The sequence below is a fragment of the Macrotis lagotis genome, chromosome 5 (genome assembly GCF_037893015.1).
Source record: "Macrotis lagotis isolate mMagLag1 chromosome 5, bilby.v1.9.chrom.fasta, whole genome shotgun sequence".
NCBI lineage: Eukaryota > Metazoa > Chordata > Mammalia > Peramelemorphia > Peramelidae > Macrotis > Macrotis lagotis.
The window spans coordinates 212770173-212786948 of NC_133662.1; the positions used below are offsets into that span (position 1 = coordinate 212770173).

Sequence of the window (16776 nt, forward strand, 5' to 3'; positions counted from 1 at the left end):
CCCCCAGGAGGACTGTCCTAAGCCTACCAGTCAGGAGCTATCAAATAGTATAAGGAGAATCAGCAGGATGTGGAGTATGGAAGATGAGTTCAACACCCATCTCTGACCTTTGATAGCTTTGTGATGATATAGATTAATGGCTCATGGATGCCTTTTGTTCAAATACTGCCTCAGATAGTAATTAGCTGCATAAAACTGGGCAAATCAGGGGTGGCTAGGTGGTGCAGTGGATAGAGCGCCGACTCTGGAGTCAGGAGTCCCTGAGTTCAAATTCAGCCTCAAGACACTTAATAATTACCTAGCTGTATGGCCTTGGGCAAGCCACTTTAACCCCATTGCCTTGCAAAAACCTAAAAAACAAAACAAAACTGGGCAAATCATTAAATGTCTTTCATTCTTAGTTTGCTCAACTGTAGAATGGGGCATTTATAGCAAAGTTGCTGTAAGGATCAAATGTGATGGATATAAAGCACTTTATTGTTTGTTTGGTCACCTAGGTCAAGAGAAGTTTCTAAATATGGCATGGAACAGACTCTATTGGGCCTGAATAACAACTGTAAGGCATAATATGTCTGTATGGAAATGCATGTTTTAGAAATGTATGTTTTGCATGACTTCATATATGTATGATCAATATAAAATTGCTTTGCCTTCTTAAGGAGGGGAAGGAGGGAGAGAATTTGGTTCTCAGATTCTTTTGAAAAATGAATGTTAAATTTTTAAATTTGTAATTGGGTAATATTTAATAAAAATAAAAATATATTTTAAAAAGACATGCATGTCTTGTGCATTGTCCAAATGTATATGTCCAAATTCTTGAGGGTGGCATGGATAATTAAGATCTGAAATCTGACTTCTGTGGAGGGGTGGAGAACTGAGAGGAGCGACTATACTGTTAGCCCAGTTATTGCTGGGGAAGGGCAAGCAAGCCTCAGGAGACATTAAGGCTGAACACTTTTTCCCTCCAGTTTCCAAGAGGAGTCTTGGGAAAGAATTATAGTTATCTACCATACTTCATATATCTGGTTAATTTAGAGATAGGAGTTCAGAACAAAAGAGATCAGAAAAAAACAAAAACCTACTATCCCTAATGGCTCTTAAGGGGCAGCTTAGCTATTTCCCCACTAAAAGCTGATTATACAAAAGACCATCACAAATAGTGAATTATCCAACTGTTCAAGAAAAACAATGAACAGAAATTGATGAAGTTATTCCTATTAGAATATGCCAAAAAAAATAGTGAGTGAGCTCTTCAGTCCTGAATGAGAAGATCTCACTCAGCTCAAACCAGGAGAGAGAACCCTGACTTCACCCAAGGGAAATCCTTTTCAGGGAGTCAGACTATAAACCATAATCATGTAAGAGCCAGCTTCTCCTAAATCTCTGCAGCTTCCAAAGTCTGTCTCTCTTCCCTCCCTGGAGTACCTTCTGCCCATGTGTCTCACATTCAAGAATGTTTAGAACCACTTCAGTAAGTCCCATATGTTGGCACAGAGCTTGGCATTCTCTCTGCCCATCAGGAGTCACATTTCTCTTCATACATAGTGTGAATCAAAGCTACCCTTCCCTGCTTATTTGGAAGATGGGTTTCATAGCTGACATAGATAATAATGTAAGACAAGTCAGGTATATTCTATAGAAAGTGAAGTCAGTTATCCAGTTACCTAAATCTTTGGCAAAGGGGTACATAGACTTTTTGTCTTTGGAAAGAGACCAGAAGAGTGTGATCAACATTCAAAGGAGATGGATTACCTTATCCAGAATCAGGAACCAAGAGGTTTGCATGATGGACAGTGTTCTGGTAGAAATAGTCCTCCCTGATCTTGCCTCCCAGGATCTATTCCAGTTAGGGTCAAGATTATGAAAACAAATTACTTAGAGAAATACTTAATTTGGCATCAGTCAAGAAATTTTTAGAAATCTTTACCACGGGGTGGCTAGGTGGCGCAGTGGATAAAGCACCGGCCCTGGAGTCAGGAGTACCTGGGTTCAAATTCAGTTTCAGACACCTCATAATTACTTTGCTGTGTGGCCTTAGGCAAGCCACTTAACCCCATTTGCCTTACAAAAAAAAAACCCTAAAAAAAAAAAGAAATCTTTACCACACCCAAGGAGATTCCCAGGAAGAATGCTTCAATCACACCTTGTTAAATAGCCTGGGAACAGTCAAGCCAGAGCATAAGCCTCAGTAAAGCCAGCAATTCCATATCTGGTATGGCCTCATAATGATGACGCAGCATTTATTTATCCCATATCTGTTTATGTTTGGGAAAGGACTTCAGCTACCTTTTACTTTGTGTTGTGGAGTGTCAAAGGATGGAAGAAATCTGGAGACCCATAACTAGGGTGCCATATGCTTGATAAGAGTAGTTGACAAGGTCCCACTGCCTACTTATAGTGCTAGCATATAAAAAATTGGGAGGAGAAAATAGTTATATGATAGTCAAATTCACTGTTAGGAAGTTCACCCGAATCTTGTTACACAATCTCAGAATCACTGGAATGCATGAGATAATTGACTGATGGAAACAACCCCATAAGAGGAAGTTGAGATACTAGGAAATCTACCAGACAGTGACCTCAGGCTCCCCAAATTCAATGTATTATCAAACACTCAACTAGCATTTATTAGACATTACTATTGTCCCCACATTGTGTTAAAAAAGACAAAAGATAGTTTCTGCTCTCAGGGAGTTCACAGTCTAATGAAGGGAGACTATGTGCAAAAAATTATGTACAAGCAAACTATAGACAGGAAAAATTTGGTTGGACCACGAAATAAAGATGGGAGGATAAATAGAGTGCTATGCTTGAAGTTGGGAAGACTAGAACTCAAATCTTGCTTCAGACTATTACTGGTTTTTATTATTCTGGACAAGTCAGTTAACCTCTTTAAGCCTCAGTTCACTTATCTGTAAAAATGAAGAAATTAGACATGACAGCCTTTACCACCACTCCCAACTCTAAATCTACGATCTTATGAATAGGACTACCAGAAATACAAGAGCCAGTGATGAGGCCAGTAAAGTCCTGACTGTAGCTAGATACCTATTAATCACAAGTATTTATTTATGAAAGCAGAGTTGTGACTTGCCCAGGGTCACACAAATAATATCTGAACCTGGATTTGAACTCGGGTCCTGATTCTAGAGTCAGTGCTCTATACACTGGATCACTTTAGGGTCCTTCACCAAATACTATTTAGCCTCTACTGTGGTTAAGCACTGCGTGAGGCTCTGAGGATACAGACAATAGAAAAAGATGGTCCCTGTCCTCAAGGAGCTTACAATCTAATGGCAGAGACAACATGCAAAACCTATGTACAAACAAACATATAAATGAGATAAAATAGAAACAATCAACTGAGACAAAGCACTACCTTTAAAGGATTTTGAGATATTTAGCTGGAATTTGAAAGAAATGAGAGAGGCCAGGAAAGGGAGAAGAGAAGGGCAAGAATTTCAGGCATGGAGGATGACCAATGAAAATGGTTCTGAAGTGCCCATCAATTGGGGAATGGCTAAATAAGTTGTGGTACTTGAATATTATGGAATATTATTGTTCTATAAGAAACCATAATTCTAGAGAAGAATGGAATGACAGTATCTGATGCCGAGCAAAGGGAGCAGAACCAAGAGAACAATGTACACATCAACAACTTTGTGAAATGATCAGCCTTGATGGAAGCAGCTCCTCTCAGCAGTTCAGAGAGCTGGGACAACTGTATTCGATTGGCTATGGACAATGTTATTCCCATCCAGAGGAAGAAAAACAAAACAAAACATAACAAAAAAAACCCAAACCCAAACCCAAAACACAACCCTTTAGAATCTGATGAACACTTTATATAAATTATCTCATATATTTCTTTCCCTTATTCCTAATTCTCATACCAAAAATGACTAATCAGTAAAGATGTTTATCAAAAATGTGTATGTACAATGCTAACCTGTTTGCTGCTGAGGGGAGGGGTTAGAAGGGGAGGGTGGAAACAAATTTTATAACTTAGAAATATACATATGCATATGGAAGAATGTTTAAAAAAATAAAATAGATGATTTTGGGGGGAAAAAGAAAATGGTTGGGGGGGAGAGAGAGAGAGAGAGAGAGAGAGAGAGAGAGAGAGAGAGAGAGAGAGAGAGAGAGAGAGAGAGAAAGAGAGAAATCTAGAACTGTAATTTCATCAATTGGAGTTCTCTTTGTGAAAACTCTCCAGAAGCTTATTGATGACCTATCTGAGATTTACTACTCAATCTTGGAGAATTGACTAGAACCTTGAGAGTTTAAGTGACTTATCCATCACTATTTGATCAGAGGTGAGAATGGAGTCAAGAATCCAGGTCTATCTGAACTTGGAGTCAGTCTAATTTTTGAAGACTGTATGTTTTTGACTAGAGGAAGAAAAGAAGCAAAGGTTGGAAGCCTCTTCGCTTTCCTTCAGCATCTGAATATTTTTACCCTCCTTAATCATCGAATGGGCACTATCTCAGGTAAACTGAGACCTGGAGGAGACCTCAATTTAAATAGGCCAAAGTCTCCCACTGCATTCAAGACCATCTTCAGCTGTATGGATCTATATCTGACCACTGAATCCAGACGACTCTAGAGGAGAAAGTGAGGCTGGTGACTTTGCATAACCTCCCCTCCCAAGCCACCACCCCCTTCCCTGTCACTTAAATCCAAGTCATTTCTATGCCTTGGCATCACCTCCCTGATGTCACCCTTGGACCATTTTCTAGAATGAAGGACAAATAACAACTGAAGGAGATAATGTTGTCAAGGGTTCTGATGGGAATGACTAGGGCTATGAATTGGAAAGTATGAAAGAAGTTGGGAAATAGAAAGGGACTGAAGGGAGAGGAGAGGCAATGGCAATTTGAGACTAAAAAGACTGTTAGTTTTGTCCTCATTTTTAGTGAGGAAATGGCATGAAAAACTCGCAGGGTTAGAGAGACTCACCATCCTGGTCTAAGAAATTAGGACACTCATTGGGTGGCTAGTCTTCAGTCATTTAAGTAGAACAAAATTGGAGGGAGTATAATGAAACAAGACCTTCTTTACTCCATACCACCACCTTCAGCCTTCCTAGAGGGAGAGAGCAGCAGGAAGTAGTTGTGGAAGACAGTCTCACAGAAAAGTTCTCATATTTTTTCCAATTGCATGTTTGAACACAGGGAGCTGTTCTTAGCATAACGAGATGGGGAAGGTCAATGCCATTGATGGATGGGGAATCTACCAGTATTTCTCTCAATCCTTACTCATGAACTAAATAGAGCCACAATGCGACTGACAAACTAACCCTTCTAACAGGAAAAAGAAGTTGGAAAAAGGCACATCCTGATGAATATGTGATAGGAAATGCCAGACATGAGAGCAGACACCACCATGGACAGGACTTCCACAGAATACTCAAATTCTGAGACTCAGTTGTTCCTCCATCTTGCTCCTTATCTCATATTTCCTTTAATTTTTTTTTCCTTCTGAATCTTCTTCCATGATCCATAGCTGCCAGCAGTGTTGACTATAGGAGAGGGATTATATTCAGAATGTGGTGTACTGAACCCAGTCTGAACAAGTAGAGCAGATGGTTAGATTTTTATCATGGGCAGTTTGTTCCTTTATTGAAATTTTATTTAATTTTTTTCAATTTTAAATGCAACACATGCAAAAGTAGTTTTTAACATTCATCCATTTGCAAGTTTATGAATTCCACATTATTCTACCACCCTCCCTTCCCATCCCCCTCTCCATAGTATCTTAACAAGCTGGTAAAAATTGTACATGCCCAATCATGTTTAACATAATTTAATATTAGTCATGTTTTAAAATAGAAGTTAGAATTAAGGGGAGGGAACCATGAAAAAGAAAGGGAAAACAAAATTGAATATAGTATGCTTTGCTCAGCATTCAAAATTCATACTTTGTTTTCTGGATGTGGATGGCATTTTCCTTAACAGGTCTTTAAGGCTTGTCCTTGTTCACTGAACCGTTGAGGGGAATTGTGCCCATCATAGTGGATCATCTCATAATGTTGTAGTTAACGTGCATAATGTCCTCTTAGTTTTGCTCACTTCACTAGGCATGCAAATCTTTCCATGCTTCTCTAAAATCCGATGGCTCATGGTTTCTTACAGAACAATAATACTCCCTAACATTCATATACCATAACTTGTTCAGTCATTCCCCAACTGATAGGCATCCCCTTGATTTTCAATTCTTTGTCACTATAAAAAGATCTGCTACAAATACTTTTGAATATGTGAAATTTCCCGTTTTTTAATGCTTTCTTTCGGAAATAGACTTTGTAGTGGTATTGCTGGATCAAAGAGTATGCACAGTTGTGTTGACCTTTGAAACATATTTCCAAATTGTTCTCCAGAATGACTGAATCAGCTCATAACTCCACCATCAGTGCATCAGTGTCCCAGTTTCTCCCTGTCCTTTATAATATTAATCATTTCCCTTTTTTTGCTGTCTTAGCCAATCTAATGGGTATGAGGTGGTACCTCAGAGTTGTTTTAATTTGCATTTCTCTTACCAATAGTGATTTGGAGCAATTTTTCATATGACTATGAATAACTTTAATTTCTTCATTGGAAAACTACCTGTTTGTATCCTTTGACCATTTATCAATTGGGGAATAACTTGTAATCTTAAAATTTTATTCAGTTCTTTATATATTTTTAGAAATAAGTCCTTTAACAGAAACACTAGTTATGAAAATTGTTTCCCACTTTTCTGCATTCCTTATAATCTTGGTTACATTGGTTTTATTTTTTGCAAAACCTTTTTTAATTTAATATAGTCCAAACCATCCATTCTTTAATTTATAATGTCCTCTATTTCTTGGTTGGTTATAAACTCCTCCCTTTTCCATAGATTTGTCAGACAACAGTATTTCTTGTTCTCTTGTTTGGTTTGTGGTTATTACCCTTTAAAGTTTAAATCCTGGACTCATTTTGACCTTATTTTGGTATAGGATGTGAGATATGGGGCTATGCTTAGTTTTTGCCATACTATTTTGCAGTTTTCTCAAGAGTTTTTGTCAAATAGTAAGTTCTTATCCCTGAAACTAATGTCTTTGGGTTTATCAAACAGTAAATTCATTGCAATCATTTACTACTGTTTCTTTTGTACCTAATTTAATCCTAGTGTGAACATCTTTACCTTGGAAATCAGAAAAGGCTACAGGAAATCAGAGTTTGAGTTATTGTTTTGTGGATTATCTAGATTTAAGAAAATGACAGTGAAAATGCTAATTAAAGAGATTAGACTTGAAAGTGCAGTTCTATCTTCAGTCTTTTTTTTTTCTTCCAGAGAGCTCACTGTTAAAACTGTTTAATAGTACATCCTTAGGTGCATACCAATTGCAGAGTAGACATTGGTTCTATGAAAACTGTTCCATTTTTTCCCTTTGCCTCTGTCTTCCCAGGGGAATATGTCTCTTCCCTGTATTTTCATTTCTTAAGAGTTTGCTTGATTTGTTTCCATTTTTGTTTGAAAATGGGCTTTCTAAGAAAAATGTGGTTAATCATTTCCAATACTGACCTGAATGTGTCTTTTTGTAAATGCAGTTGAGAAAAACAATAAAGGAACAAGAGAGAAACAGATTTGATGACTTCAGTATTCATATTCACCTTGGTAATTTTCCTGGCTGGGAACAGCAGAATAAAGAGTTTTTGATTTATTTGGGGGGGGCGAAGGAGGTGTAAGTTTTCAAAGCAGTGAGAGAGAAAAATGTAGACTCTGATCTTCCATGAAAATGAGCCAGCAATTTTGGTGGAGGGAAGACTGTACAAACTGGAACTATTATAAAGTTTGCAGGTTACCTGGTCACTGAACCTCTCCATTGTCTGATGAGAACCTTTTTTTTTTTTTCCCAGAGGGGTAGAGCTGAGGGAGTCACCAGAGAGAAAGTCATGGCAACAGGGAGAAGTTAGGAAGTAATGACTCAATCCACATGAAGGGGCTCACCTCTGAGAAGGTATGACTAGCCCTCTCTTTCAGTTAGCTGTACCAACTGCCCTGCTGAAGGAGTGAGGGTTGATTGGGATGAAGTCAGATGGTGGGGAGGAGGGGTATCCTATATGCATTATTACTAGATTAGATTATAGCAGAAGATCATAAATGCCAAACTGGAAGAGACTGCAGAGATTTCAGATTTCAATTGCTACTAAGCAATTTTGTTTTTTATATCTTAGAATTCTCTATTGCTTTTTTTCACAAGAAAAGTTTCAAAATTCTCATTCTCATTCTCTCTCTCTCTTTGTCTCTCTGTCTCTCTGTCTCTCTCTTTCTCTCTCTCTCTCTCTCTCTCTCTCTCTCTCTCTCTCTCTAGTCTCTCTCTCTCTCCCAAGATAAAAATAAAAAATACACTATGGGGTTGATTTCACTAGGGTTCTCCAGAATGTCTTCAAGCTGGGTTCTTGTCTGGATTCTGGGGCTAAAGCAGTGGTACCAATTAGGACAAAGGATGGGTAGCTTTGGAAACAAACAAATCTGATAATTGCTAATGTTGATTGACCTTTGCATAAACCATCTCCCTAGATCCTGTGGAGCCCCACAACAACACCCTTCCAAGGAACCTGATGTGGCCTGGCCAGGTCACCCCTTTCTAGGCTCTCCCCTAGATCTGCTTTTCTACCATCTCCAACGCTGGCATCTATGAGTGACAGCAGAAGGCCTCTATTTCTTTAAAGGACTCAGAAAGGACTTTCTAGGATTCAGCTTTTTGTTCTCTTTGGGGCAACCGACATCCCTTTATTTCTTTTTTTTTTCTTTCTTTTTCTTTTTTTTTTTGCAAGGCAATGGGGTTAAGCGACTTGCCCAAGGCCACACAGCTAGGTAATTATTAAGTGTCTGAGACCGGATTTGAACCCAGGTACTCCTGACTCCAGGGCTGGTGCTTTATCCACTATGCCACCTAGCTGCCCCCATCCCTTTATTTCTTGATGTTCCTAGTCTTGGGATTCGAGGAGGAGGAGGAGGAGGGTGCAGTCTCACCTAGGGAGCCCTGCTAGTCCTGAGCTGCAGCAGGGCCTGGCACGGGGGAGGGGGAGTTGGGGTGAGTGTGAATGTGGATATCTGGGGGGGCAGGGGTTATGTGTGTGTGTGAACGAGTGTGTCCGAGGAGGAGCTACGAGTGAGTGTGAGTGGAGGAAGTGGGGGGGTGTGGGAGGAAAGAGTGGGGGTAACTATGTCCAAGTGGAAGTGTGTCTGTGTGTGTGTGTGTCTGTGTGTGTGTCTGTGTGTGTCTGTGTGTGTCTGTGTGTGTCTGTGTGTGTGTGTGTGTCTGTGTGTGTATTTGTGTGTGTGTGTGTGTGTGTGTGTGTGCTCTCCCGGCGGGGGGCTCTGGCCCAGTGCCCCGGCCTTGCCAGGCCTGCCATCCTGGGCCACCTGCACGTCCACCAGGGTGGGGCGGGGCAGGGAGCCCCCTCTAGGGCCAGAGTGGGGATCCCTTGGGGGGGCTCCTTAACCCCCTCATCACAGGCAGGGAGGCAGGGGGAGAGAAAGCAGCTGCCCCCCCTGCCCAGTCTCCACCACAATGGGTGCCCGGAGGGGGCTGCGGGGGCTCTGGGCCGCTTGCCCCCGGCCTGGCTGTGCCCGCGGCTTGCCCACACCTCTGGCCGCTCCTGGGACACACTGGTGCAGGCTGTGAAGCACCGCTGCACCGTTTGGGGGGTGGTCATGGAGAGCTGGGGGTGCCGGGGGTGGGGGACGAGCTTGTGCAGACTCGTGACTGGGCCTCCCCAGTATCCCTGCTTTCTGGTCCAAGTGGAGCTCAGACCCCCAGCCCCCCCATAGAGGACAGGGAGAAGACAAGGGGAAGGGGGGCGATTGACCCCCTGTCTAATAAAGTCTCGATGGAGCTGTGGGCTGGCCTTGGACCCCTTGTTTAACCTCAGTTTCCTCAACTGTAAAATGGGGCTCCCAAGATTGATAGGAAGGACAAATGAAGTGATTATCTATAAAAGACACTTAGCAAAGTGGCTCCTCTTTTATCATTATTCATTGTTTTATTCCAAGATATCTCCCAAGGAGGGTACATGGGGCGAGAGACTTCTTTGTCTTTCTATCAGACCCAAGGAAGCTTCTGTAGTTGCAGCTCTACGTGGGGGTCTTGGTGAGAAAGGGACAGCTTTGGTTGGGGGGCGGTCTGGGGTGACTGCCTTTTCCCCCTCCACCTCCTGCCTTTGACCCACGCCAGTGGCTGGACATGAAGTTCTCGCTGGGCCTGGACTTCCCTAATGTAGGAAGCTGCATCCCGGGAGATGCCTCCCTTCTTCCCCATTGCTTTCCCCTTCCCTGGCTGAAATGGAGCTTAAAGGCTACCCTCTATTCAGCTTTCCCTTCTGCTTCCCCTCTTGGTCTCTTGATAGTGTTCGTAATTGCACCTTCCCCAGGATCTACATAAATAGCACCTCAGCCTCACGGGGGAAAGTGGTGTTATTGTCTAACTGACCTGTCCCTCCTGTTATTCCGGCTCCCCTACCTGATTGACGGAGAAACAAAGATCACTCAGAGCAATGCCTTCCTGAGATACATTGCCAAACAGTACGACCTGTGTGAGTGAGAAATTGCTCTGACAGGATGGTGAGGACAGAACCAGAGTTTTAGGAGCTTTCGTCTTGCAGCTAAGTTGGTGACTGCACTCGTTTTAAGGCTGCCCAACGCCCCTTCCTTCCAAAATCCTGCGACCATCTACAAGTGGGACTTTTCCATTTTACAGATTTAACCTCCTCAGGGAGGTTAAATAATTTAGCCAGGTTCACCCAGGTAGGGCAGTGGGAGCCAGGCTCTAAAGTCTCCTGGGGTAGAGTCCCTCCTAAGACAATGAGTCTATCTGTTCATCCTCACCACCTGTAGCTGGTGAAACGGAGGAGGTTGCATCCGAGTGGACATACTAGAGAACCATGTCATGGATATCCGCTTGCATCTGTCTCGAGTTTGCCACAACTCCGACTTTGCCAAGGTTTCCCTTGCCAAGGTTTGGTCCTAGGACTGAGAGGGAGTGATTTTGGGGGTGGGGTGGGGTGGGGAGGCCACATTTAGGGTCTTTCTGTCTCTGGACCCAGGCACAAGGTTCAGGTCAAAGGGTTTTTCAGGACATAAAACTGCCATAAAGTCAGCTATGAAAACTGATATCTTCAGAGTATTTAAGGGTTTCCAGACTGCCTAATATACATCACCTCATTTGATTCTCACGTCAAAACAACTATAAAAATGAGGCACGTTTAGGCTCCGTTACTCCCATTTTACTAATAAAAAAACCGAGGCTCCGGTTAAGTCACTTATCTATGATTACAACCTAATAAGGGCTGCAGATAGAATTTGAATCTAAGGTTCTCTCTCCTGGCCTCCGGTTCTAGGGCTCTCTCCAAGAGGCAACAATTTAGGAAATGGAGAAGAGTTCTGGGCCTGGAGACAGGGAGGCAGGCTCAAGTGCAGACTTTGACACTTACTAGCTCTCTAACTCTGGAAAAGTCCCCTCCTCTCTGTTTGCCTCAGTTACCTCATCTGTAAAATGAGGATAATAAACAGTATCTACCTCCTAGGATTGTTACAATGAGGATCAAATGAGATAATAATTTGCAAAGCATTTAGCACAGGGTCAGGCAGGCATACACTAGGGGCATAATAAATGCTTGTTTCCTTCAAGCAGGCTGATTATTATATCATTAAATTCATTGTTATCACCATCAATAACAGTATTAGCTGACTCAGCATCCTGCAGACCACTACTGCTACATCATTTTAATTTTCCCTCCTTTCTTCCAGATTCTCTCTGGTCAGCCAATTAGTAAAGAAGTATTTATTAAATCTTTACTATATACCAAACATCCTGCTAAGTGCTAGGAGTGCAAAGAAAAACATAAATAGCCTCTTCCCTCAATGAGCTCATATTTTGGTGGTAGAGGCCATGTGTAAATAATTGGGTGAAGACAAAAGAGATGCAGTCACAGGAAGGTCGTCTATGAGAAGGCATTAGTAGCTGGGGAGACCAGAAAAGACCCCCTTCTGATCCTGCCCCTAGGCTTTCAGGTTCTAGCCAGTCTGGATGATGCCAGGTAGCAGTGACCCAGTCACCCCTTTTGACTTATCCTCGCCTTTTGACTAGTCTGTCTTTCCATTGTCATCCTCCAAGTCATGAGTTAGAATCCACCAAAGCCCTCCTTGTACAAGCTGGCCCCTTCCTACCGTTCTCATCTACTTAAACTTTTCTTCCACAACCTAACACCACAACTTTTCTTCTTCAACCTAACCAGGTCCATCTGCTGCTTCACAAACACCTTCTCCATTTTTGGACTCTGTGCTGTCTTTCCCAGTGCCTCCCTCTTTATCTCTGCTTTTTAGATCTAGATTCAACTCCCTGAGACTTCCCCATTAAGGTTATCTTTGGGTTGATCCAATGAGATCATATTTGTAAAGTGTTTAATACTTAAGTCCTTCCTTCTTCCCTTCCTCCTTTCCTCCCTTCTTCTCTTCCTTCCTTGCCTTCATCTTTCCTTCCTTCTTTCCCCCTTCTTCCCTTGCCTTCCTCTTTCTTCTCCCCTCCCTTTTTCCTTCCTTCCTTCCTTCCTTCCTTCCTTCCTTCCTTCCTTCCTTCCTTCCTTCCTTCCTTCCTTCCTTCCTTCCTCCCTCCTATGTCATACCAGTGACAAAACTGTTAATATCATTGTCAATGTAATGACAGAAAATTGTTGATACCAATTGTAATGTGGGCTGCTTAAACCTCTTAGTCTTCTTGTGTCAAAATTCCAGTATTGTCCTTACATTCCTGCCCTTAAAAAAATGAGATTTTTCTGAACTACCCCCCTGGGTCCCTCCACCCAGGGATGTTGTTTTGTGGGAGAGCCAGCTCTAGCAGGATCTTAACTTGATGTCTTTGTTGGGATTTGAGGCATGAAATGGCTTTCCTTCCACTGGGGTCCATGACAGGACTGGCTACCTCTCCTATCTCCTCCTAAAACTATAAAAACTTTTCCATGGGTCTCTTTGGTTGAGAAATTCACTGGATATCCCCCAGGGTGCTGCCCTGTTAGCTCAGTTGAGTCCTCAACTCGTGGTTTTAATTTAGTTTAATGTAGTCTAGAGGTATCAAATTGGAGTCTGGCCCCAGTGCAGCCTAAACTAGATTAAAATATAATTGGGAAATGTTTTAGCAAAAATAAATAAAAAGCCAGTATGTCATTTGAGTTTTATGCCACTGATGTAGTAAAAAGACTATTGAATCTGTGGGTTCATATCTCACCTCTTTGTTACTTTGCATCATCTAAGAAATAAAGGGGAGGGTTTGGATGAACTCTTGAGATCCCTTCGAACTTTGAGATTTGGGATTTGGGAGTCTTGAGTCTTCTTTGACAGGCCACCAGGACCCTAATTTTCTCATAGAAGGGAGAGAAATGCCCCATTTGGACAAAGTATATGGTCTGGCAGAGATTTAGAGGAGAGTTCAGACCTGGCCTCAGGGAAGTTCCCTCTTTGTCAGTCGATGGCAAATGTCTCCTCTTTTCCAGGAATTGCTGAAAATTGAATACTTGGAGCAACTCCCAGGTCAAATGAAACTCTTCTCCCTTTTTCTAGGGAAGTGGACATCGTTTGCAGGGGCGAAGGTAAGTTGGAGAAGAGAGGAGTGGGCCTTGGGTCTTTTTTCTTTTCTCACTGGGAGCTCCCCAAGGAGCAGAAGAATCTCCCTGACTCGACTGTGTTCCTCCTCCCTCTTCCGGATCACTTATGTGGATTTCCTTGTGGATGATGTCCTGGAGCAGAACAGAAAGTCTGAACCTGGCGCCTGGATGACTTTCCAAATCTCAAGTGTTTCTTAGAGCAATTTGAGGCGAGGCTTCCTCCCTTCCACCTTCCGAGGCTTTATTCCCCCTCTGATGTCTTGGGGCCTGGGAGGGTGGAGTGGACAGGCTACGCTGGGCTACTGGCCAGATCCCCAACTCTTGCAAATCAACTAGTGGTTGTGGGCTCATTCCTTTTTTTTCCTTTTTTTTTTTAGGTTTTTGCAAGGCAAATGGGGTTAAGTGGCTTTCCCAAGGCCACACAGCTAGGTAATTATTAAGTGTCTGAGGTCGGATTTGAACCCCAGGTACTCCTGACTCCAGGGCCGGTGCTTTATCCAATAAGCCACCTAGCCGCCCCTACTGTGTGGGCCCATTCCTTGAGGCCACTGCACCCCAGGCTCATTTCCTTGGGTTCCCTAGCCCAGTGACAGAATACCTGGGACCAAAATCCCGAGTTCAGTGGCTTGGAGGGTCTTGGGGGGGGGTGAGTATGGGAGGGGAGGGGCAGAGTTTAGGAAGTAACATGAGACCTAGGGTCAGGGGTTAGTTTTTTCCTAGAAGTGGGGATAGTTGTGGGTAGTGGTAGGCTCAATAGAGGGAAGAGCGTAAGGCTAAGCTTTTAGTTTAATTGGAAAACAGAGGATAGATAAATCCTGATTTCTGTTTCTGTAGTGTTGCTAAGTTATAAGAATATTTTACACCATTGGGGTTAGGGTTTGTGAATGAGAGTTCTTGGTGCTAAACTCAGTTTTTTTTTTTAGATTTTTTTTTTTTGCAAGGCAATGGGATTAAGTGGCTTGCCCAAGGCCACACAGCTAGGTCATTATTAAGTGTCTGAGGCTGGTTTTGAACTCAGGTACTCCTGACTCCAGGGCCAGTGTTCTACCCACTGCACCACCTAGCTGCCCCTTAAACTCAGATTTTTTGATGGAGTTTTGAATAGTTGACCCTGCCTTTCTCTTCCACAAAAATTTAACTGATTGGATTGATGTTTTCTCTGTTAGAACTTTTTTCTTTTTTAGGTCTAGAAGGAAAATGAGGTCCACATGAGACAAATGACTTACTCATTGTTATTAAAGGAGATAGTTAGCTGAGAACACAGGTTTTCCAACTCCTGGTCAAGTTATACCTTTGGACAATTAAGTTTTGATAAGTTTTAAGTCATCTTCAGGCAACACTACATTACAAATAAGAGAATGTCAGGACAGGGATTCCCAAATACGGGACAGAAACTGGACTTGAGATTTCCCTGTCTTCCAACCTAGGTCACCACTTCTTTGTAATTTAAAGACTCACAGGATCAGAGTGGGTTACAAGATATATTTATGTTTGAAGTGAAACTTGAACCCAAGTTTTCTTGGCTTGTAAAACAACTCCCTATCATATCATGAAACCTGGGAGTTATAGTCGGCTTTACCTTTCTTTGTATATGTGCTACTGACTGTAGTTTAACTGTCCCTCTTTTGATGTAGAATGAAGCCATCTCTGCAGGTTAAATGTTGAGGGAAAGGCTTGTTAGATACTCATTTCTGAAAGGTTAGAGTTGGATTTTTGCAGGATGACAGAGGAAATTTATCCTTGCCGGGTAATCATGGGGAGGGGAAAGCTATAAAATATTTATGGAAAGACAGAAGCCAGTGGTGCAAGAAGAAAGAATTCAGATGTTCATTCAGTCCTTTAAGGCAAGACCTGGCAGGGAACTTGAGTTGATCTGAGGCGCTTGCCAATGAGATGGTCTGGTTGAGGGGAACCTTCTGTGAGCAGGGGCTCAAACAAGAACCTGGCAGAAGGTATCCTGCTTTTCTTCACTTATTTCATGGCTTCCCAGAAGGTAGAGTTCAGACTTTGATTGGAGATAGAAGCAAGGCAAAATTAAGAACATTATTATTATTATTTATTATTATTATTATGACCATGGCTAGGGCAGGAAGGAAGGAACTGAGCTTGGTATCAGAAGGCTTGGATTTGAATTCCAGATTTGGTACTTATTGACTGTGTAACCTTGGACAACTTACTTGATTTTTCGGAGCCTTATTTTCTATATTTGAAACAATGAAGTGGGGCTTCTGGATAATTGCTTAAGGTTCCTCCTCCTAGACCCCAGTCCTATGTGCTGTGGAAGGAGGATGTGCAGGGAGGGCTCCATTTCTGAAGAGAGGTTAGCGACAGCATTGAAGGTTGGTCTAGATGCCTCTCTTGCTTGTGTGGCTATAAGTTGGCAGAGGAGAAGGGGCCTAGGTTTGGTGGAAATCAATGTATCTATCTAGACATAGCTGATTTCCGTTGATTCCATCAGCTCTGTGGGGAACACTAGTAGATACAGGCCAGTAGTACTGTTGTCAGGACTGTTAGAATCTAGAACCCCATTCTAGATGACTCTCCATCCTGCCCGGTTACCAGTCAGTACCATGCTTGGGGTTCATGTCCAGCCCCAGGCTGCAAGCCCAGGACCTGGTAGTGGGCCTGTTGAGGGTCCTCCGATGACTGCTTGAGTCTGCTCAGTGATAAGGGTGAGCCAGGGGAAGGACTTGGAAACTGAGTTCAGGCCTCTTATTCTCCCTCTTTCCGACCCACCAGAGTCTGAATCGCTCTGCCTACTTAGCTTCTGAATGCTGCCAGCCTTATCCAGTCTTTCCAGAGATAGCCTGCTGGGGTAATACGTAGTGTCCCACATGGACCAAAGGCCTGGGAGGTCAGTCATCACCAACTGCTGATCCAGCTACACGAAGGCCTACGAGATTTTGTTCCTCATCTTGGAGCTCTGGATTTCCAATAAATTGCTGTAACTATCATTTTTTCCTTTTGATTTTGTTTTCCTACTCCTCAGTCATCCACCTCATCTGCTACCCCTTCATGTCTCTACAGGGGTCTTATCTCTTGAAAGGTCCTCCTTCACTCTTCTGTGCAAGGGTGTGTGATGGAGGTTGGGGTGCAGAGGATGGGGTTCTGGGCTTGGAGTCAGGAGACCCAAGTTCAAATCAAGTCT

At 42.7% G+C, this 16776-nt stretch overlaps 1 pseudogene; it reads left to right on the top strand.

Annotated features, from left to right (window-relative positions):
* Positions 1-9544: 9544 nt before the first annotated feature.
* On the top strand, positions 9545-16578 carry LOC141489469 (glutathione S-transferase Mu 5-like; annotated as a pseudogene).
* Positions 16579-16776: the final 198 nt, after the last annotated feature.